The sequence below is a fragment of the Narcine bancroftii genome, chromosome 3 (genome assembly GCF_036971445.1).
Source record: "Narcine bancroftii isolate sNarBan1 chromosome 3, sNarBan1.hap1, whole genome shotgun sequence".
Classification (NCBI taxonomy): domain Eukaryota; kingdom Metazoa; phylum Chordata; class Chondrichthyes; order Torpediniformes; family Narcinidae; genus Narcine; species Narcine bancroftii.
The window spans coordinates 135517014-135540217 of NC_091471.1; the positions used below are offsets into that span (position 1 = coordinate 135517014).

At 38.7% G+C, this 23204-nt stretch overlaps 1 long non-coding RNA gene across 2 annotated transcripts; it reads right to left on the reverse strand.

The window, feature by feature from the left end:
• Positions 1 to 8864: 8864 nt before the first annotated feature.
• On the reverse strand, positions 8865 to 23186 carry LOC138756238 (uncharacterized). Of its 2 annotated transcripts, XR_011352892.1 has the most exons (3): positions 22916 to 23186; positions 20874 to 20925; positions 8865 to 9682 (listed from the first exon to the last, which is right to left on the reverse strand). It is a non-coding gene; the product is annotated as an uncharacterized lncRNA (long non-coding RNA). The 2 variants fall into 2 exon arrangements; XR_011352891.1 differs by lacking the exon at positions 20874 to 20925.
• Positions 23187 to 23204: the final 18 nt, after the last annotated feature.

Consider the following 23204-nt stretch of genomic DNA (forward strand, 5'->3'; position numbering starts at 1 on the left):
ATTCCATTCTGCGGGTAACATAGATCTCTCTGCAAAGTGCCCATCCCATCCATTCTCCCATAGACCCCTGTCTCACCTTAATTCAGACAGAAATCTGCACCTATCCATATCTTGCCAGTGAGATTAATGACAAATAACAGTATCATCTGAAAAATATGAGCACAAAAGGATTTATTCATTTTAGAATTTAATTTTAGATCTGTTCTCTAAAAGCAAAACATTGTTGTTGTTGGATATCTGAAATAAAACAGAAAATGCTGGAAATATTCAACAGGGCAGATAGCAGCAATGGAGAGATAGAAAGAGTTAATATTTCAGGTCCATGATATTTCACTATGTAATTTGTTATAACATGCAATGGTCAGTGTATTTCTGTGAAACAAATCAGCAAATGAGTAAGATGAAGAAGGTACTTTGATCTTACCTCCTGCATGGCTGTTGATTGGGATGGGGAGAGGAGCTGCTCCACTTGGACAAAGGCTCTGATCTTATTTTGGATAAGACCGTAGGAAATACCTTACATGCACAAACATACACAATATACTCTTTTTTCCTTGTTCTTGGAGGAAGTATATTGTGCACTGGGTTGCAGGTGTGAGAGAGATAATAGGTGGGGATGGAAATGGGGGGGAGGACGAGGGAAGATCATATGAGTGATTGGTATTTGGGAGGAAACATCAGGAAAAGGTGTGATAAGGAAACAGGGCAGAAGCTGAGGGGCAGATGATCACAGGGGGCTGGTGGGAATGGTTGTGTTCAGTCTAGATAATTTGAGGAGCTGAGGAGATAACTGAGTTGGATGCTAAGGAGGTAATTGGGGAAGGGATGTGGAAACATTTAGTAAAGGTTTAGGGAGATGTACTTGGGAATGACTGGAGGGACAAATGGGCTATGATCAGAGATGAAGAAACAGGAATATCATTGTAAGTGGGAGAGGGGTATGGAATAATAATTAACAATGCAAAATAAAGGAAGAAAGCTATTTTTATTAAAGTAGGCACCCCAGGTCTGGGAGAAACAAACCGAGAAGCAGGATCAAATTCCTCATTTTAGCCTGTTCTCATGTTTGGGATTTGAGCTATTTATGTGCTTTAAATGCACAGTAGAATTTTGAGGAAGCAATTACAAAATGAGTCTGATTAGAACAGGGCAGCAGAACATGTTGATGGAAATAGCAATGGAATTATCAGGGAGGGTAACAACCTTTTAGATGTGCTGATTGAAGGATGAAATCTGGCCAGGACACTTGGGAGCAGCCAATATCCCTACATCACCTCTTCATAATGAACCCACAGCACTCCCTGATATCTTGAAGATACTTGTTTGTTTTTTTAAAAAATAATGATTTTGAGTCAACCTGCCCCACCTGAGCAAGGAGGCATCATTTCTAAGGTAGCCCCACTTACTCCCTGCTAATAGAACTAAAAAAAAATTTAACCCCCAAACCCTTTTCCCTCTTAAATCATCTTGCAAAGGAAAGCTTAATTTGGCCCATTGAAACATCTCGAGCAGCTTCACTTTTTAATTTCAACCAGATGAATAGGAAATTAACAGTAAAACTGCCATTGAAATCCCCCAAACCCCAGCAATGGTCTTGTTTTCATTTGAAGCAGGAAATACATTGTTACTGATAGTATGACAAGCGACAAATTGCTAATGTGACTGCTTGATTCACTTAACGTCACTGTCTGATATTTAAGCATAGACTGCATACCAGGGATTAGCAATGTATTCCTGCAGTTTCCCAAATAAATATCTTAACCGACATACATGACAAACAGATGATCTAATTGCATGTCAGAGAACATGATATTTACTAGCTTCACCACAGCTTGACCTTGATCTGCAGGTACATTTGAGTCCTTTGAGGGATTATATATGATTTACTGATTTGGGGACAAATGAATAATTCAGAGCTTGACACATTTTTGACACTAAATGCATGTTAAGGTTATTTAAATCAGGAGGCTGTAGAAATAGTAGGCAGAATTTCTGTCTGCGATTCTGCTAGGGTTTTATTGATTTTGTGATGGGTGGGCCAGAAAATCTGCAGGATTCTGTATCACTTGGATCCTTGCCTATTCTTCAGTGCAAATTTTTCCACTGGAGAAATGCTGCTGATTGGAACATGCCAATGGACACATAGGCAGATTACATTAAGATAAAAGTGATAGAAGGGCAGCCCCCCCAGTTATCTGTAGGTTCCATTAATAAGAACTTTTCATTATCTTCATCGTAAATCAAAAATGCCCATTTCCTATCATAACCCAAACTACACACCTTTGATATATTTCTTTCATTTCATTAAATAATCACCCTAACTCGACCTATAATTAACTGAAGGAATATATACTCTATCTAGTCTTTAATTAACACCTTGAAACATTTTATTATTGTTATTACTAGCTTGAAAATCATTAAAATGTATGGGAGAATTTGTGTTAAGTGGGATTTCTGTATGTCAGCCCATTCATAATCCGAAGAGCCCCTGTATTTTATATTATGTGAGCTGTTTCTGTAACCTGGCAATTTGCTTGCAAAGTATGTCACCATTTAATTTGCCTCCAATATTTCAGATGGATCTTTGGACAGAGCTGTTTCTGAATATATTTCATTCTTGCCAAGGTCTTGATAACATAAAACAATAAATGTATTTAGTTAGTAAAATAAATGACATTATGTAAAGCAAAAAAAAAGTCATTTTGTGGGCTTTCTCTTCAGTGCTGGATAATTTTTATATTGTAGCATCTGTGGCAATATTTGGAAAACAGTTGATCACATGCTACATTTCTGAAAGAGGGACACAGTGTCAGAAAACATGATATTTACACATACACACATACTGTATATCACATCCTTCTCACTCTCTCTCCTTTCACCTTTCTCTCTCTCTCTCTCTCTCTCTCCCTCTCTTTATCTATCAATCTATCTCTCTATGTATATATCCAGTGTGGCCTCTGTCAATCATAAGTACTGTCAGTCATAGGACCATGGGTACTGTGCCTCTGGTAGTCATTTGTCCAATGGCATAAAAGAAAGCTGGAGTGGCCTCTCCAGGGAGCAATCCAGGGCATAGTTGATATGGAAATCTGTCTGTTCTCCAGGCAGTGGGACCCCTTCCCCATGCTAATGACAGGTCCAAAGTAATGACAAAAGTTGATACATATATCACAAAGTTCCAAAATGACTATTTAAAAAAAAAACAGATGCTGGGAATTTAAAATAACATCTGGAAATTTTCAGTAGGTTAGGTAGCATCTGTGGAGTGAGATGCAATACTAATACTTTGGTTGGCAAGATGAAAGATCAGCAACCTGAAAAGTAAACTCTTTTTCTCTTTCTGAAGTTGTTGCTTGATGTACTGAATATTTCCAAAATTTTCTATTTTTCAGTTCTAAACTATTTTGCCTATCTCTTTATTTTAACACATCATCTTCCAGATACATGGGTCCAAGGATAGTCTGATTCTAACTGATTGTATCCTCCTGGGGTTAGTTGCCAAGTTGTGACTTTCCTGTCTGCAAGGATTGTGATTCCTTTTTGGTATCACCATCTTTGCTTCTGGCAAACGAGTATCTTCAGAGGTATTTCTAGGATACTGCCAGTTCATCCATTATGAATGTTATAATCCAACTGTATTGTGCTTCAAGTTAGATGGTCTACTGCCGTATTTGGTCTTCATTCTCTCTTCATCTCCAGCTTTTTGCAATTGCTGATCTTTGCTACTTATTTGTGGTAATGTGCTTGCTTTTATTTTGGTTACCTCTTTGCCTTCCTTCCCTTTTTCGCATGTCTAATTCAAGCACCCTTTATATTGTTGGGAGTAGAAATCCAGTCTCCGTGCACCATAACTCATCATCCTGATCGTGGCTCTATTGCTAATTTTAAAATTTAATTTAGACATACTACAGGGCAGCAAGCCCAATGAACCGTGCCACCAAAATAAACCCTGAGGGTAGGAGAAAAGCAGAGCACCCGGAGGAAACCCTCACAAGTCATGGGGAGAAGGTATAAACTTCTTACAAATGGTGCCGGATATGAACACAGGTTGCTGGTGCTGTAATAGTCTGTGCTAACCACTATGCTAATGGTAGTACACTCTACTACACTAACTGTGTGAGCAGGAGGACATGTGGTCCAACAGTAATCATTTTGTCTTAGCAATTCTTTAGCCACCTTCTCAAGATTTTCCACTTCTCCATTAGTCTGTGAAAGATGAAGTGATAATGTCTATTGACCACTCTGCCATATCTTCAAGAAGCACGTCAAGCCATTTGCTGTGAACTGAATCCGTCATCAGCCTTGCAGGTTGGACTCAGATTCCACCAAAAATCCAAGTTCTGATTAGAGATTCCTTCACATTCTCTAGCATACTGTTACTTGCCTTAGATACATTCAAAGAAAATAAATTATCATTCATCTCTGCTTCTGTTGGTCAGTGAACATTTGCTGATCATCAATTATTTCATTTCTAATTAAGGTGTGATCCATTGGTAACATACCAAACCATTCTCTGGAGTCTCATTGGAAAACCTTCCAGAGTGGCAAAATTGTCTTCCCTTGTGACCAATGAGACAGAATAACATTGGTTCTGATTTATCCATCATATCAGTTGAACATAAACCATAAAGTTTTCACTTCTATGTCTCCCTTTTAAAGACAGGGAATTGATTGGTAAGTTAAATGATGCAGTCATCTTTATTTTCTCTATTGTACACTGCATCAATTGAATCATATGGTTTAGTCTCCAAGTCCAGATGTGTTTTCTCAATTAGAACAATCATACCCAGCATTTGATATTTGGTTTCAGACAGGGAGTCAAAATGTCAAGGTGTAAAAACCATCTTCCCCTGGGGATTTATTACTTTGTAATACATTTATTGCCTCCTTTACCTCTAATTGTGGAAAATTTACTCAATTCTGTTTGTTATTCCATATTTAATCTAGGTAAATTTATCATCGATAAATATCTGTTTATTATAATATTTTAAGGACTCTAAACTATATAGTTAGAATAAGTTTTTAAAAGTTTCATTAATTTCTTGAGGTTTGTAACTGATCACATTCAAGTCATTTTTGACAGCAGTGATTGTTCTTGAAGCCTGCTCAGATTTCAATTGCCATGCAAGTACTTTAAGTGCTTGTTCACCTAATTCATAGCATCTGTTTAGTTCTTATAAACATTGTTTTCATTCTATAGATTTGTAACAAATTATATTGAAGTATTTTATTAATTAATTGCCTACACTTGTCTTCCAAACTTTACTTCTGAAGATTTTTTTCATTACCTTTATTTCTTGCTCCAATTGATCTACCTCTTTCATATAATCTTTCTTAATTTTAGTGGTAAAGTATCATTTGTCCTCTCAAATAGACTTTTAAGGGATCCCATATTACAAATTTACCATTCACCAAATTCAAATTTGTATCACAAAATAACTGAGCTTGCCTTCTAATAAAATCGCAAAAATATTTTCTTCTCAACAATATTAAATTCATTCTCCATCTATGTACTGATTTATCTTTATCTTGCATTATAATAGTCATTAACAAAGGTGAATGTTGATATAGAATTCCTATTTTATATTTAGCATCGATTAGCCTGCCTTGTATTTGGGCATATATAGTAAAAATAAGTCAATTTTAGAATAAGAATCATATCTATTTGAATAAAAAGAGTAGTCTTTTTATTCTTCTCCACACATCTATTAAATTCAACTCTGCTTTAGTTCTTAGTGCTCCTCTTGTAGTTCTATCTAGAATTGAATCTAGATAAAAATTAAAGTCTCCTCCTAACAAAATATTGTCATGGGCATCTGCTAAATTCAAAAAAGTTTCTTGAATAAATCTCTCATCATCTACATTTAGTGCATAGAGATTAAGGAGTTCTGACAATATTTGACAATGTACCATCATGTATGTCCCAGTAGGATCTGTTACTACATTTTGTATTATTGTATTTATAAAGTTTTAAAAGATGTATTGATCCTGATTTTTATGACTAATTTTCTTCCAGATTCATTTTCAGCAGCAATAATTATTATTGTGATGCCAAAAAAAGATAGAGATCCTTTAAAACCTTCTTCAGAAAGACCTATCTCATTATTAAATGCAGACTATAAAATATTGGTGAATAATAATACTAAATTATTGCCTAAATTAATAAACATGAATCAGACAGGATCTGTGAAACTGAGATAGGCAGCGGACAATATCACTAGGATAATTTGTATTATGCATATAGCACAAAAAAGGAAAGATTTGAGTGTAACAGTGGCGCTAGATGCATAAAAAATGTTTGATAGATTGGAACGGGACTTTTTGTTTACAGTGCTAGATAAATTTGGGTTTGGTCAAAATTTTATAAATTTGATCAAGGCATTATACAAAATTCCTAAAGCAAAAGTCGTAACTAATGGGCAAATGTCATCTCCATTTCAATTGGAGAGATCTAGTAGACAGAGCTGTCCTTTATCCCCAGCTTTGTTCAATTTAGCTATAGAACTACTAGTAGAGGTAATGAAGAACAATTTAGAAATTAGATGGTTTAAGGTTGATCAGGAAGAATTAGTTTATTTGCAGATGACATTTTGTTATATCTGTCAGAACAGGAGATATTTTTACAGAAACTACATCTAAATCTGGAAGAATATGCTCAGATCTCAGGTTGTAAAATAAAATGGGATAAAAGTGAAGTTATGCCCATTACACAAGAGTCTTTTTCAAATAAATACTCAATTTAAATGGACAAAAGGGGTGATTAAATATTTAGGGATCCTCATACATAATAAATTAAAAAAATTATTTACCATTACTAAAAAAGTTGAAGAGATTTTTTGAAAAAAATGACCTTGTCAATAACATTAGTAGGCAGGGTTAATTGTATTAAGATGGACATTTTTCTGTGAATACGATATCTTTTTCGAACCTTACCAATATTATTACCACAAAAGTTTTACCGCATATAAGCACATTTCTTGTACATCCTGAGTTTTTGTTTAAACTGGCAACAATATAAAGTGCTGGTTGTTTTCCAGACTTCTGGAAAATTGAGTCAGTTTAGGAATTGACAGATCTTCCCAACAAATATTTAATTGCATGTTTTGATAGACATGAAGCAAATGAATAACAAATGAACTATTTGTCCTCATACCCATATCTTCTGAGATGATTTAGGAACAATTTTATTTGCAGAGGAAGATGAGATTCTGACTTACACTGGGTCAGTGTCAGGAATAGAGCTGCTTATTCAGAATCAGACTCAGAATCAGAACTTATTGTCATGAACAAGTCACAAAATTCAGTGATTTATGACGGCATCATAGTGAAAATGTTCATATAAAACACCTCACAACAATAAAAAAAATGCAAGAAAAGTAAGGCAGTGCCTTTGGTCCATTGATTATTCAGGAATTTGATGGCAGCGGGAAGAAGCCTGTGCCGCTGAGCGCTTGTTTTTAGGCTGCTGTATCTTTTTCCCGATGGTAGCAGAGTGAAAAGGGCATGGCCTGGGTAGTAATGGTCTTTAAGGATAGAGGCTGCTTTTTAAGGACACTGCCTCTTGTAGATGTCATCAATGGAGTGAAGGCTGGTGCTTGTGATGTCACAGGTCGAGTTAACAACCTTCAGGAGTTTATTCTTGTCCTGAGAATTGGCACCTCCATACCAGACTGTGATGCAACCAGCCAGAATGCTCTCCACAATACATCAATAGTGGATTTCGAATATCTTCGGTGACATTCTAAATCTCTTCAAACACCTCAAAAAGTATAGCTGCTAGCTAGCCTTCTTTGTGATTGCAACAACATGGAGGCTCTAGGACAGAACCTCAGAGTGTTGACACCCAAGAATTTGAAGTTCTTGACCCTAACCACTACTGAGACCTTGATGACTGTGTCCTGTTCCCCTGACTTCCTCCAGATATCCACAATCATCTACTTGGTTTTGCTGACATTGAGTGCAATGTTGTTGTTGTGACACTACTCAATGAACTGATCTATCTCCCTCCTGTATGGTTCCTCATTGCTGTCTGTGATTCTTCTGCCAACTGTGGTGTCATTGGCAAATTTGCAGATAGCATTGGAATTGCGTCTGACCACACAATCATCGGTGTATAATTGAGTAGAGCAATGAGCTAAGCACACATCCTTGAGGTGCCTCTGTGTTGATAATCAGTGAGGAGGAGATGTTGTTTCCATTTCTGACTGACTATGGTCGTCCAATGAGGAAGTCAAGGATCCAGTTGCAGGAGTGGAAGGGTGGGGGGTGCAGAGGCCCAGAATTTGTAGCTTCTTGACCAGCACTGAGGGAATAATGGTGTTGAAGACTGAGCTGTGGTCAGGTGGATTGATTTCTGAACAGGATTTTGTTTCTCATGAGAACTGAACAAAAATTCAGTTTTATGGGATTTTGTTTCCTGTTTTACAGTGGGACACCAACGCTAGACTGAATTGAAATATTTTTGCAGAATTTCCAATCAAAATAAAATGTTACCAGCATAGGAAGAGACGAAGAAATAGCTAAAGTAACTAGGTGCTGGGATATCAAAATTACATCATTTGCAGAACAGGAAATAACCATGTTACTCATAGAAAATGGTATAAGAGATATATTGTGTCAGATCTTTTTAAATAACTGTATTCAGTTCATATCTCCATTCTGCTAATTTACATGGAAACCTATTAAATCCAAGTGAACTATTCACCACAAATAATAAACCTTAATAAGAGCCATGTTGAGAGTCATATGCCATGGAAAATGTTTTAATGGGTTCATTATGTTTTGGTTGTTGGTTCAAATGTTTATTTCTGTAAAAAGAATACAATTAAAATTGATCCACCATCAACAACTTCAAAGACTAGACATTGTAAAGAAACTGAAAGGCTTTTATTAGCTACCGAAATTATGTCTGTTCATGCTCGTCGACTGCCCTGAACTGAGGAGGGGACTGTGGCACAGATGCCATTATTCAGGGGCCAGTAGGATCAAGGTGTGTGTCCTAGCACATCCAAACATATGGTTTACCACAAAAATATCATTAAAGTATTGTAGGAAAGTGATCTAGTCCATGTCTCTTTAAAACTAAACACTCATGGGCTACAGATGGACCTGGCAATATTTGAAGATTCAAAATACTGCAGTGAATGAAGACTTCAAAGGGAAGCTGCATATTAACTTTGCCAGGTGATCTTAAAGAAGATGAACTGGCTTTTGATAATTGCACTTGGGGCTTTAGAGTATTAAGTAAAGAGAAGGATGCCCATCCTGGTTCTGCAGGTATTTAGTGTCCCTCCAGCTTCAGATGGCAACAGGAGTGGTGACATCAGGAAATAAACACCAATAGAAACCCAGTGAAGTTCAATACCCTTCTGGGTATATCACAATATGTCAATGCATTCTTCAAAACTCATATCCTAACAACCACACCTTAATTGTCGGCACTATTCGATTCACCATAACCCTGTTACATGTGGACTGAAAATTCTTTGATATTTGCTTCTGCACACCCTCACACACTTAGCCCTGCTAACTTCACTTTCTGTCTTTGTAGAAGCAATTGTTTGTTCAGTTCCACTTTTGAAATTCAGATCCATTTGCATCTGAGTTTCATTACTAGGTATGTTTTGAAATTACTGTTCTTTGATATTGCAGAGTTGAAATCAACTTATTTCCAAAATAGCATCTGTCAGAAAGGAAAGAGAAAAGTAATTTAAAATAAATTAGACTTGGAACTTGCTTACTTATGAGCTCATTAACCTAGAGCATAATAATGTAATGGCACGAGTACATTCTAAATCTGGGGTGTACAAAGCAACCAATCTAAGATTCCACACTAGGATTGAGAATGGATGTAAATATGTCTGATATCAAGATTACATCATTTGCAGAACAGGAAATAACCATGTTACTCATAGAAAATAGTGTAAGAGATATATTGTGTCAGATCTTAATCTTTTTTGTTTAGTGTATTCAGTTCATATCTCCATTCTGCTAAAGTAAGGTTAGATTCCCCGATCAAATGCACACTATTTGACCTGGTGTATAATTCCAAGCGATCAGAGCAACAAAAAAATTGCTCTAAAATAGAACAGAAACCATTCTCAGATATTCAAACCTCAGAAATTGTTATCCTTTAGTGTTGGGTTACACAATTCTCCAAGGAATTTATCGAAACCATTACATTAGCTTGTTGACCTGGCTTTCAGATAAGAACATATGACTACACCTCTTGGCCTAACTACATGTCCTATTATTTACTGTAATTCATTCTTTGAACAGAAACATATTAAAAGCTCTTAAATGCACTCTTTTCTTTAAGTTTCAATGGGCTTTGAAAGATTCTTGAACAAATTCTTCCAAACAAGTACAGGTTGAAATTCGCCCATCGTTATTGAATGAAGATCTACCGGGACCAATACCTGAAGAGGGCACACAAAATCAGTGAACCGGTGTGGACTCGAAAGGCCAACATGGCCTGTTTTTGCTCCATAAATGGTTATATGGTTATATGGTTATATGATGTTCCCAAAGCCATACCACTCACTTATCTAAGCAGGGCATGGGTGCAGTGATGGTGTATAAAGAATATGGAATTTTGGGAGACAAAGTGATCAATTATTTTTTTTATGGATTGGTATCATATAGATTAGAATTCTGTGTTTTTGGACATGTCACTGATCTTCCAGTGTTCCGTCTCATCACATGATACAAACCACAATGGAAGCCCTACCTACTCTTAACTTTCCAACTCAATGCACAAAAGTGCTGGAGAAGCTCAGCATGTTATGCAGTATCGAAAGGAAACAAGGGAATATAAACCAACATTTCAGGCAGGAAGCTGAATAAAATGATGGTGGGGGGAGAGAGGAAAGGAGGGAAGAAGGGGCAAGGGGAGGTGCACAGGCTAGCAGGCAAGAAACCACGGGTGGATATGGGTGGGAGAGCAGAAAAGAAAAAAAGCTAAGAAGTGAACGATAGTTCTCTGAATAGAGAGAAAACAGGGTGGGGAGCTGGAGGAAAGGAAGGAGAGGGAAAGTGATATGGGGAAGGGCCTAACAAAAACTGGAGGTCAATGTTAATGCGATCTGGTTGGTGAGCCCCCAGATGGAATGTTAGGTGTTGCTCCTCCAATTGGTGGGACTCCTCAGTTCGGCAGTGCATGAGGGTGTGGGAATGAGGTGTGAAATTAAAATGTTTGGTCATTGAGACATCTCCATTATTGCAGCAGACAGAGTGAAGATGCCCGATGAAACAATCTCCCAAGTGTTGCTTCACGTAGAAGGACAGCTTGGGGCCCTGAATGGTGGTGAGGGAATGTGAGTGTGTAGCATTTCCTGCAGTTGTCGGAGAAGATACCAAGGGGAAAATTAGTGGGAAGGTATGAGTGGAGGAGGGAGTCCTGGAGGGATTGGCCATGCAAAAAACAGAGAGTGGAGAAGAGGGGCAAATTTGTCTTGTGGCGGGATCACTGGTGCATGATCCCACCTGATTTACAAAGAAGATGACCCCTTCCAAACTGAGGCTACCCTCAGATTGGAGGAACGAAACCAAATGTTTCATCTGGGCATTCTCCAACCAGATAGCATTAACATAATCTTTTACAGTTTTCTTTAGATCCCTCCCCATCTCTCTCTTTCCATTTCCCTCTATCTTCTTTTCTCCAGCTCCCTATGTGATTCTGTCTCCATTTAGAGAGCTACCTCCTCTCCAATCAAATTTTAGCTTTTTTTCCCACCCTCCCACCCATATCCACCTATGATCTCTTGCCTGTTGGCCTGTGCACACCCCCACCCCTTCTTCCCTCCTCCCCTTCCCTGCTTTTTGCTCATACCTTGAATGTTAGTTATATCCCTTTGGTTCCTATAGACGCTATGTGACTTGCTGAGTTGCTCCAACACTTTTATGTATTGCACTAGCAATCACAGCATCAGTAGACATTTCTGTTTAACTAAAAGTCCCAATGCAAGGAACTTGCAATGCAAGGTATTTTTCATTAATCAGGCTTTAAAGTATTGGTAAATTGCTGGTGAAGCTTCTCTATTCTTTTGTGGTTGTGTAGCAGCTCACCAGAGACTTAATTGAACCAGGTCGGGAGATTTCGAGTGAAGTCATGAAGTCACGATGTGATAACATTATTTGAATTTGAGGGGTTTTAAAAAGCTGTGTGTGACTGTTTGAGTAAACGACTTTTACTGAACTTCCACTCCACTCTGATCATTTTCTCGTTCTTCATTTCGTACTGTGACACAGTTGCTACATTGGTGACCCTGATGGGCCCAAATTAATTTTGAACCCAACATGGACAATGCAGTGGTTTCATTCAAACTGCCTGTCTTTTGGACCACTTATTCTGAAGTTTAGTTCAGGCAGGCTGGGACGCAGTTCCACATTCGCAAAATAGAAGTGGACCCCCTCAATTACTATCATGTGGTAAGCTCTCTCGACCAGGACACTGCTGGTCAAGTAGTGGATTTCCTTTGGGACCCACCAGCTCTTGGCAAGCACGAAGCCCTAAAAGCCCTCCTTCTCCAGATTTACGGTCTCTCACGATGCAAGCGAGCTGGATGGCTCTTCCATATCGATGGCCTGGGGGTCCGCATTCCTTTAGAGATAATGAATGATATGTTGGTATGAGCAGACGGCCATAGGCCTTGCTTGCTCTTTGAGCAGTTGATGTTAGAGTCAGTTGGCTGACGAGGACTTTGATAACCCTCAAACAGTGGCCACCCATGCAGACATTCTGTGGCACAGGAAACAGCAAGGCTGGGACCCCTTTGCATTTTTCCGGGAAACGCCATGGCCAGTCGTCGCCAATGGCTATGGCTGCTGGCCACCATAACAGCTTGATCTACGTCTGGGATGAACTCTCCCAGTACAAATTTCTAGTCAACACGGATGTGGAGGTTAGTGTCCTTCCTCCTTTTGGCTTTGATACCTGTACCAGGAGTATGCTTCTGGTGCTCATTGTAGTGAATAACAGTTCAATTCATATATATAGCACATGGACTATACTCCTGAACTTTGGCGACAGTAAGTTCATTTGAAAGTTCATTCTTGCTGCTGTGTCCTGGCCATTGCTGAGCTTCGGGCTAACTGTGAACTTTGCTGAGTGCAAATTCGGGCAGTCCTCTATCCAATTCTTGGGACATCATATCAGCAGCCGGGGTGTCGTTCCATTGCCTAGCAAGGTGGAAGTTATCCTCAGATTTGTGACACCATCAAAGGACTCCAGGAATTTGTGGGAATGGTCAATTTCTAGCTTCACTTTCTACCCTCTGTAGTTCCCATTATCAAACCCCTCTTTGACCTCATGTCCAGTGGTGCCAAAGAACTCGAGTGGACAAAGGAGATGACAGTACTATTCCAGCAGACAAAAGACACCTAAGTGAAGGCAACATTGCTGGTCCATCCACAAATGGATGCATCAACTGCCTCGATGATAGACACATCTGACAAGGCAGTAGGTAGAATCTTGGAACAGTACACCAATGAACAATGGAAGCCTCTAGCATTTTTTAGTAGGCACCTCTGCCATCCGGAAACGAAATACAGCACATTTGATAAGGAACTGCTGGCACTGTACCTAGTGGTCAGACACTTCCACTATTTATTAGAAGGCAGGGATTTCATGGTTTTTACTGACCACAAACTGCTGACGTTTGCCTTCATGAAGGCATCAGATCCCTGTTCAGCCCCCCAGCAATACCATTTATCTTACGTATCCGAGTTTTCAACCAGGATTAAACATATCTCTGGTAAGAGTATTGTGGTGGCTGATGCCCTGTCCCACTCCTTCTTTCAAGCAGTACGTGTCCTCCCTCCAGGTGTAGACTGCATGACGCTTGCCAAAGCTCAACGCCAGGATGACGAACTCCCTGCTTATAGAACTGCTGTCATGAGCCTGAACAACTCGAGGATGTAGCCTTTAGGCTGCAAGGTACCACTCAACTGTGTGACGTTTCCACAGGTCAGCCTTGCACTTTCATTCCTGCTGTGTGGAGACATTGCATTTTCAACGCCATTCACGGAGTATCCCACCCCTCCATTTGAGCGACAGTCTGCCTGATAGCTGCCGAGTTTGTTGCCTCAGTTAATAAGAATCAGAATCAGAATTTATTGTCATGAACAAGTCATAAATCTCAGAGTTTGGTAGCAGCAATCATAGTGCAGACATTCATCTGATAGAGATGACGTTGATATTCTTTGTTGTTATTATGCTGGTATACCAACCAATGAAACATGATTAGCATCGACCGGAACATAAAATAGAATACAATACAATAAATACATATAATAAAATGCACACTATAAATCATGTACAATAAGAATGGAATATTCTAAAATAAATTGTTAAAAAGAGGTTACTGAATCTGAAATATAAGTGCAGCAACATTTAATGCCATGAATTAATATTTAACATTATCACAGCTTCATTAAAAAAAAGCTCTTTTTAAGTCTGGTAGTTCTCGCGTGAAGGCTCCTATAGTGTCTGCCCGATGGTAGGAGAGTAAATAGTTCATGGTTAGGGTGTATTGCATCTTTAATGATATTCCTCACCCTGTCCAAACATCATCCCCTATAGATAGATTGGATGGTAGGCAATTGCACTCCAACAATCTGTTGGGCAGTTTTCACCACCCGCTGGACTGCCTTCCTATCTTGTGCAGGACAATTCCCGTACCACGTCGAAATACTGTATGTCAGCACACTCTCAATAGTACATCTATAGAAATCCAATAGTATTCTCGGGTGGAGGTGTAACTTCCTCATACATCTCAAAAAATAAAGATGTTGTTCCTTTTTGATCAACATTGATGAATTCAAAGACCAAGTGAGATCATCAGAGATATGGACACCCAGGAATTTAAAGCTCCACCATTGCTCCATTGATATAAATTGTGTGTGTGGCTTCCTGCCCATCTAAAATACACAATGATCTATTTTGTTTTCAGAGTATTGAGTAACAAATTGTTGTCAGCATACCACAAGGCTGATGCTGAACCTTACCCTTATAGGCTGTTTCATCGTCCCCTGTGATCAGGCCTACTACTGTGGTGTCATTTGCAAAGTTTATAATTAAGTTTGAGTTGTACATAGGAATGTAGTCGGAGGTAAAGATGGAATACAAAAGGGGGCCCAGCATGGAACCTTGGGTATTCCGGTCGGTGTTCAAGATGATACTTGAAGAGAAAATATTTCCCAACCTAACAGACTGGGGTCTGTTAGTAATAAAATCCAGAATCCAATTACAAAAGGATGAGCTAATACCATATGAATAAAATTTGGTTATCAGCTCTGATGATACAACAGTGTTGAAAGCTGAACTGTAATCAATAAATAACAATCTTACATAAGAGTTTGGTCTATCCAGGTGAGTCAGAGTAGAAATGGAATCCTCTGTCGACCTATTAACACGTTAGGCCAATTGATGTTGATCCATAGTGGCAGGCAAACAAGATTTCAGATGAGATAAAACCAACCTCTCCAAACATTTTACGCTGATGGGAGTAAGCGCAACTGGATGGTAGTCATTCAGACTCCTAGTGGTGGAGCGCTTTGGCACAGGCATGATTATAGCAGTTTTAAAACTTGTTGGAACTAAGGCCTTGGCAAAGGACAGATTAAAAATATCCGTGAAAACCTCTGACAACTAATCTGCTCAAGCTCTAAGCACTTGACTAGGAATGCCATCCAGTCCAACTGCTTCTGCGCATTCACCCTACTAAGGATGGCCCATACATCTGTAATAGAAAATGAGAGATGTACTTCATTCAGTAAAAGATCCATCTAGAAAGGGACGTCCTTATTTTCTCAGTCAAAACGAGCATAGAAATAATTAAGCTCTTCAGAGAGTTTTAAGGGGTTACAGCTGGAAACAGATGCTATACCAAATGATTTATAATCTGTGATAACCTGTATACCCTGCCACATGTGCTGTGAGTGTGAGGATGAACATCTTACAACATTACTATAAAAAAGGAAAAAATAATAATGCACGAAAAGTAAGTCATTGTCTTTGGCTCATTGATTATTCAACAATCTGATGGCAGTGGGGAAGAAGTTGTCCTTGTGCTGTTGAGTGCTCATCTTTAGACTCCTGTATCTTTTTCCTGTTGGTAGCAGAGTGAAGAGGGCATGGCCTGGGTGATGGGGGTCTTTGAGGATAGAGGCTGCTTTTTGAAGACACCACCTCATGTAGATGTCATCGAAGGAGTGGAGTTTGGTGCCTGTGATGTCACAGGCCAAGTTAACAACCCTCTGAAATTTGTTCTTGTCTTAAGAGTTGGCTCCTCCATACAAGGCAGTATGAGCATCTTTGGTGACGTACTGAATCTTCTCAGACTCCTCACAAAGTATAGCCCATGGCAAGCCTTCTTTGTAATTGCATCAATATGGAGGCACTAGGACAGATCCTCAAAGTTGTTGACACCCAGGCATTTGAAGTCCTCGATGAGGACTGGGTCATGTTCCCCTGACTTCCTCCTGATATCCATTATCATCTCCTTGGTTTTGCTGATGTTGAGCACAATGTTGTCATTATACCATTCAATGAATGAATGGTAATATCTCCAAATTTGCAGATGACACTAAGCTAGGAGGGGTTGTGTGCACGGAAGAGGGGGTCAGGAAGCTCCAGTGTGATTTGGATAAATTGAGGGACTGGGCAGATACATGGCAAATGCACTACAATGTGGATAAATGTGAGGTTATCCATTTTGGTAATACAAACCAGAGGGCAGATTACTATTTGAATCGCAATAGATTAAGAGATGGGGAAATGCAGAGAGACCTAGGGGTACTTGTACATCAGTCTCTGAAGGCGAGCATGCAGGTACAGCAGGCGGTTAAAAAGGCAAATGGTATGTTGGCCTTCATATCAAGAGGGTTTGAGTATAAGAACAAGGATACCTTACTGCAGCTGTACAGGGCCTTGGTGAGACCCCACATGGAGTATTGTGTGCAGTTTTGGTCACCTTATCTAAGGAAGGATGTTCTTGCAATGGAGGGAGTGCAGAGGCGATTCACCAGGCTGATACCTGGAATGGCAAGAATGACTTATGAGGAAAGATTGCGCAAATTGGGATTGTACTCCCTGGAGTTTAGAAGATTGAGAGGGGATCTCATAGAGACATATAAAATTCTGGCAGGACTGGACAGAATGGATGTTTCCAATGATGGGAAAATCCAGAACCCGGGGCCATGGTTTGAGGATAATAGGCAAACCATTTAGGTCCAAAATGAGGAGGAATTTCTATACCCAGAGGGTGGTGAATCTGTGGAATTCATTGCCACAGAGGGCAGTAGAGGCAGGTTCATTAAATATATTTAAGAGGGAATTAGATATATTTCTTCAGTATAAGGGTATTAAAGGTTACGGAGAGAAGGCGGGGACGGGGTACTGAACTTTAAGATCAGCCATGATCTCGTTGAATGGCGGAGCAGGCTCAAAGGGTCAAATGACCTACTCCTGCTCCTATCTTCTATGTTTCTATGTTTCTATGTTTCAATGAATACATATCTCCCTCCGGTATGCTTCTTCTTTGCCATTTCTGATTCTGCCGACAACTGTGTGTCATTGGTAAATTTGTAGATTGCATTGGAATTGTGTCTGGCCCCACAATCATGGAAGTATAATCAGTAGATCAGTGGGCTAAACACACATCCTTGGAGTGTGCCTGTGTTGATGATCAGTGAGGAGGAGATATTGTTTCCAATTTGTACTGAATGTGAAAGTCAAGGATCCATTTGCAGAGAGGGGTACAGAGGGCCTAGACTTTGTAGCTTTTTGACCAGCAGTGAGGGAATAATAGTATTAAAGGCTGAGCTGTAATCGATGTAGACCAGCCATATGTATGAGTTGCTGTTTTTGAGGTGATCCAGAGGTGTGTGCAGAGCCAGCGATATTGTATCTACTGTGGAGCGATTGTGACGATAGGCGAATTGCAGTGGGTCCAGATCTCTGCTTAGGTACGTGTTAATTCTGGCCATGACCAACCTCTCAAAGCATTTCATCACAGAAGAAGTTAGTGCTACTAACTCAGTAATTGAGGCAGCTCACACTAATCTTCTTGGGATGATTGATGCTCTTTTTAAGCAGGTGGGAACCTCTGACTGCAGCAATGAGAGGTTGAAAATGTATATGAACACTCCGGTGAGTTGGTTCGTGCAGGTTTTCAGTACCCAGCCAGGCATACCGGCAGGGCCTGACGCCTTAAAAGAAATATTAAAATATTCTTGTGGTTTAACATGAAAACTGGATTCAAGCTATCCATTTTGTATCTTGGAATTGATGTTCCTTTTTTAATACTGCTAAATGAGCATCTTTCTGAAGCCGTGAATAGCATTCTTCACGCAATCAAAGTTGTATCCAACTTTCAAAATGAACCTTGCCTAAGTAATTAGTTACTTAAATGATGACACTGCATCTGACTTCACACCAGTCAGAACAATCTGATCTTTTCTCCTGATGGATCGATTCTTTGTCTCAGAATTCAATTGCAAGTTGCTTATAGCTATCACTGCCTCTTCTGTCAATCTTTGGTCTGACACATTGGTTGTGTCAGAACTGGAACCACTCAACTCAATTGTTTCAATGAAACAGAAAAGACTGCAGATGCTGAGGTTGAGTGCAATACACAAATGTGCTGGAGAAACTCAGCAGGTCTTGCAACATCTATAGGAAATAAAGAGTACCCAATGTTTCGTGAGTGGGAGCTGAGGGAAAGGAGACAGAGGGATGGGGAAAGAGAAAGACTCAGTAGTGGGGTTTAGTGGAAATTGGAGGTCGATGTTAATGCCATCTGGTTGTCTTAGGGTAGGCAACTTATGGCTCATGGGCTGCATCTGGCCTGTGATCCAAATTTATCCAGCCTGGTGCATGGCTCCCCCCCCCCCCACCCCCAACCACTGCATGGCTCCTCGCTTCTGTGTCCTGTTTCCACCTTCAGTGCACGGCTCCCTCACTCTGCTTTGAAGGCTCCCCTACTTTCTGCATTGGGACCTCCCACTCCCTGTGTGCGGCTCCATTGCTGTGTCATTGGAGACCCCTAGCCCTCATTTGTGGATACACCCCTCCGTCCTCTGAATGAGACTCCCCCACCTTCTGCGCGAGACTTCCCCCGCAATGCACAAGACTCCCCCACCCTCTGCGCGAGAACCCCGCCCGCATGAGATTCCCCCTCTACTCAAGACTCCCTTACCCTCATAGTAACATTCATCCTCTCTCACGATGATGTTCTCCACCTCCCACAGTGTCATTCTTCCCCTCCCACGGTGTCATTCTCCCCCCCCCCCTCTCATGGTGACATTACCCTGCTGTCTGTGAAAGCCTTCTCCACTGGCTGAGACACATCTCTTCTGTGAGAGTCCCATCTGTGAGAATTCATCTCTCTCTCTCTCTCTGTGCAATATGACCTATTTCGTAACGCTCTTTCAACTTATCTGTGTGTGATACTCTCTCTCTCCCTCACACACACACACACACACACACACACACACACACACACACACACACACACACACACACACACACACACACACACACACACACACACACACACACACACACACTTCCTGTTTCTGTATGTGAGACTTTATGTGTATATGACACCATATCTCTGTGTGACTTCTCGTCTCTCTGCAATGATCTCCCTCTCCATGTTGCACTCCCTCACAGAGTGTAGGATTCCCTCTACCTTGGTTGGACTCCCTCTCCCTCCCTTTCTTTGTGGGTGGCTCTTCCTATCTGTGTGTAAATCTCTCTTTCTCTCTCTCTCTCTCTCTCTCTCTCTCTGTCACTTCTTTCTGTGAGTTGACTCATCCTATCTCTGTGACATGCCCCTCTCTCTGTGACATGCCCCTCTCTCTGTGACATGCCCCTCTCTCAGTGACATTCCCCTCTGTGACACACCCCTCCCTTTTTTTTTGAAAAGTTTATTTAAAATTTTACAAAATACAAATATAAAATACAAAAATACATTAAAAAACCTTCTAAATTTACCCCCTATACCCTCCACCCCACTATCCCACCCCTTACTATCCCTCCCCCCCCCTCAGAGCTTAACATACATAAAAGGAAGTATTTATAAACAGAATGGGTTAGGTTGGAATACATCATTTCAGCAATTCAAACAAGAACAATTAAAAAAATTTGCTCAACATCTAAATTCATACATTTCAAGTATGAAGTCCACAATTTTTCAAAAAAAGAATTATTATTTTGCAAATTATATGTAATTTTTTTCTAAACATAAACATGATTGAATTTCATTATGCCATTTCTGTATACTCAACACCACATAATTTTTCCTAGCTACTGCCAAACTCAACTGAATAAATGTCATCCAAGATTTATCCAAACATGCTGTCAATGGATTCATATATCCTAATAAACACAGCCATGGATCCACATATAAATCTATTTGGAATAAATCAAGCACAAAAATTATAATCTTTTCCCAAAAAGGTTTAACTTTTGTACAATTCCACACAGAATGAACAAAAGTACCTATCTGATCTCCACACCGAAAACACAAACCAGAGCCTCTAAAACCATACCTCTTTAATGTTTCAGGAGTTAAATATAACTGATGCACAAAATTATAATTAACAAGACTATAATGCAGATTAACTAATTTTGTGATTCTATGCAGACATAAATCTGACCATTCTTCCTCAGTAATAGAAGTAGATAACTCCTGTTCCTGTTCATCTCTTATTCTCAATATGCCTACCTTCTTCATTTTTGTCTGTAACAACGAATACATTTCAGAAACAAACCTTTTCTTTTCCTTATCCATAAGTAATATTTCAAACTTCAATTGTATTGGTAGTATCATTTCCCAATCAAGACTATTCATTAAAAAATCACATACCTGATAATAAGCAAACAGTGTATTTTGTGATATCCTCAACTTCTCTCTAAGCCTATCAAATGAAAGAAATAAACCTGCCTCAAAACAATCATGAATTGATACCAGACCCTTTGAGTCCCAATCCTTCAAATAAGGATTATGCATAGAAAAAGGAATCAACTGATTTTGATATAACAGAGTTTTAATTGAACATACATCCTTCATACCTATAAATTGGTTCCATTTAATCCATACTTTGTAAATGAGTCAAAACGGGTAACCTATATGTTTGTAAAAGGAATAAATTCCATTTATATATATATGTATTGATCTTTCTTGTATCTTATCCATTTCCACATAAGTCCACATCGATGGTTGATCAAAATCAAACAATCTATTAATAAATTTAAACTGGGCTGACTGATAATAATTTTGAAAATGTTGTAACCGAAGACCTCCAAATCATATGTCCACATCAACTTTTGCATTGATACAAATGCTGAATACATGGATATATATTCATTTTGATACAATTTACCCGACCAATTAATGTCAATGGTAAATCCTTCCATTAATTTAAGTCAGACTTAATCTTATTTAACAAAGGTAAATAAGTTAAACCATATAAATTCTTAAACTCCTTTTCAATAACTACACCTAAATACTTAATCTTATCGGACCATTTAAATTTAGTAATTTCCATATAATCAAAATAATCCTCATCAGATATAGGTAATATCTCACTTTTATCCCAATTTACCTTATACCCTGACATTGATCTGTAAAATTTTAACAAATCTTGTAAAGATTGTAAAGAATTCTTAGGTTTAGATAAATATATCAACACATCAACTGCAAATGTATTAATTTTATACTCTCATTGCCCAACAGTAATACCTTGAATATTTGTATTTTGTCTAATTGCCTGTGCTAAAGGTTCTATAACTAATGCAAATAAGGCTGGTGACAATGGACAACCCTGCCTAGTTGATCTATATAGAGTAAATACTTGAGAAATTTGACCATTTGTCACCATCCGCACAGAAGGGTCCATATATAATGCCTTAACCCAGCCAATAAAAGATGGTCCAAATTTAAATCTCTCCAACACTTTAAACAAAAATTTCCACGCATCCCGATCAAAAGCTTCCTCAGCATCTAATGCTAATATAATTGGTTGATTAAGTTGCTGTCTTGATGCATTAATTATTGTAAGTAATTTAGTAATATTATCAGCTGAATATCTATTTTTAATAAAACCTGCCTGATTAAATGCACCAATTTCAGAAAAAAATTAGCCAATCTATTTGCTAAAACCTTTGCTGCGATCTTATAATCTACATTCAATAAATATAGGTCTATAAGAAGCTACAGTCAATGGGTCTCTATCTTTCTTAAGTATAACTGTTATCAATACTCTCAAAAATTATTCAGGAAGCAACCCAATATCTGTAACCTGCTTCAATATATCCATATACACTGGAAACAACAAATCATAAAATTCTTTATAAAATTCTACCATAAATCCATCCTCACCAGGTGATTTACCAATCAACATAGATTGTAATGCTTATTTAAGTTCAAAATCCATAAATGAAGCATCTAACAATTTTACATCATCCTTCTTCAAAGAAGATAATTTCAACTTAGACAAAAAAGTATCAATCTGTTTGGCATCTACATTCTCATCAGATGCATACAAATCTTGGTAAAAAAACACAAAATTCCTCATTAGTCTCCTATGGTTTATAAGTAACACCGGAATTTCCATGTATTGCATTAATTGTTCTAGAAGTTTGCTCAGTTTTCAATTGCCATGCCAATATTTTATGTGCTCTTTCCCCTAATTCATAATAATGCTGTTTTGATCTCAAAAGCAATCTCTCATAATTAAAAGTTTGCTTCATATTATAGCAACGTTTCAGATTAGATAAGTGTATCTTATTATCTTCCATTGCATTTTCTTGAAACTTTTTCTCTAGATCTGCGATTTCTTTCTCTAATTCCAAAAGTTCCACTGTATATTTCTAGAATAGATATTTTTCTGGTTCCAGCTCACTTACACGGAAGGATTGATTATGCAGAATATAAGAGTAGAATATTGTCAGATCATTCTTTGTTGCTGATTTCTTGTGAGATTGCGGAGAGAGTTGAAAGAACTTATCATTGGAGGTTTAATGAGATGTTATTTAGATGATCTGAATTTGTTTTGTTTCTGAGAGATCAGATTAAACTTTTTTTTGAGACAAATGAGGGATCAGTACAAAGTAAATTTACGTTGTGGGATGCTTTGAAAGCATATTTGCGAGGTCAAATTATTAGTTATACAGCTAAAGTGACATGCCCCTCTCT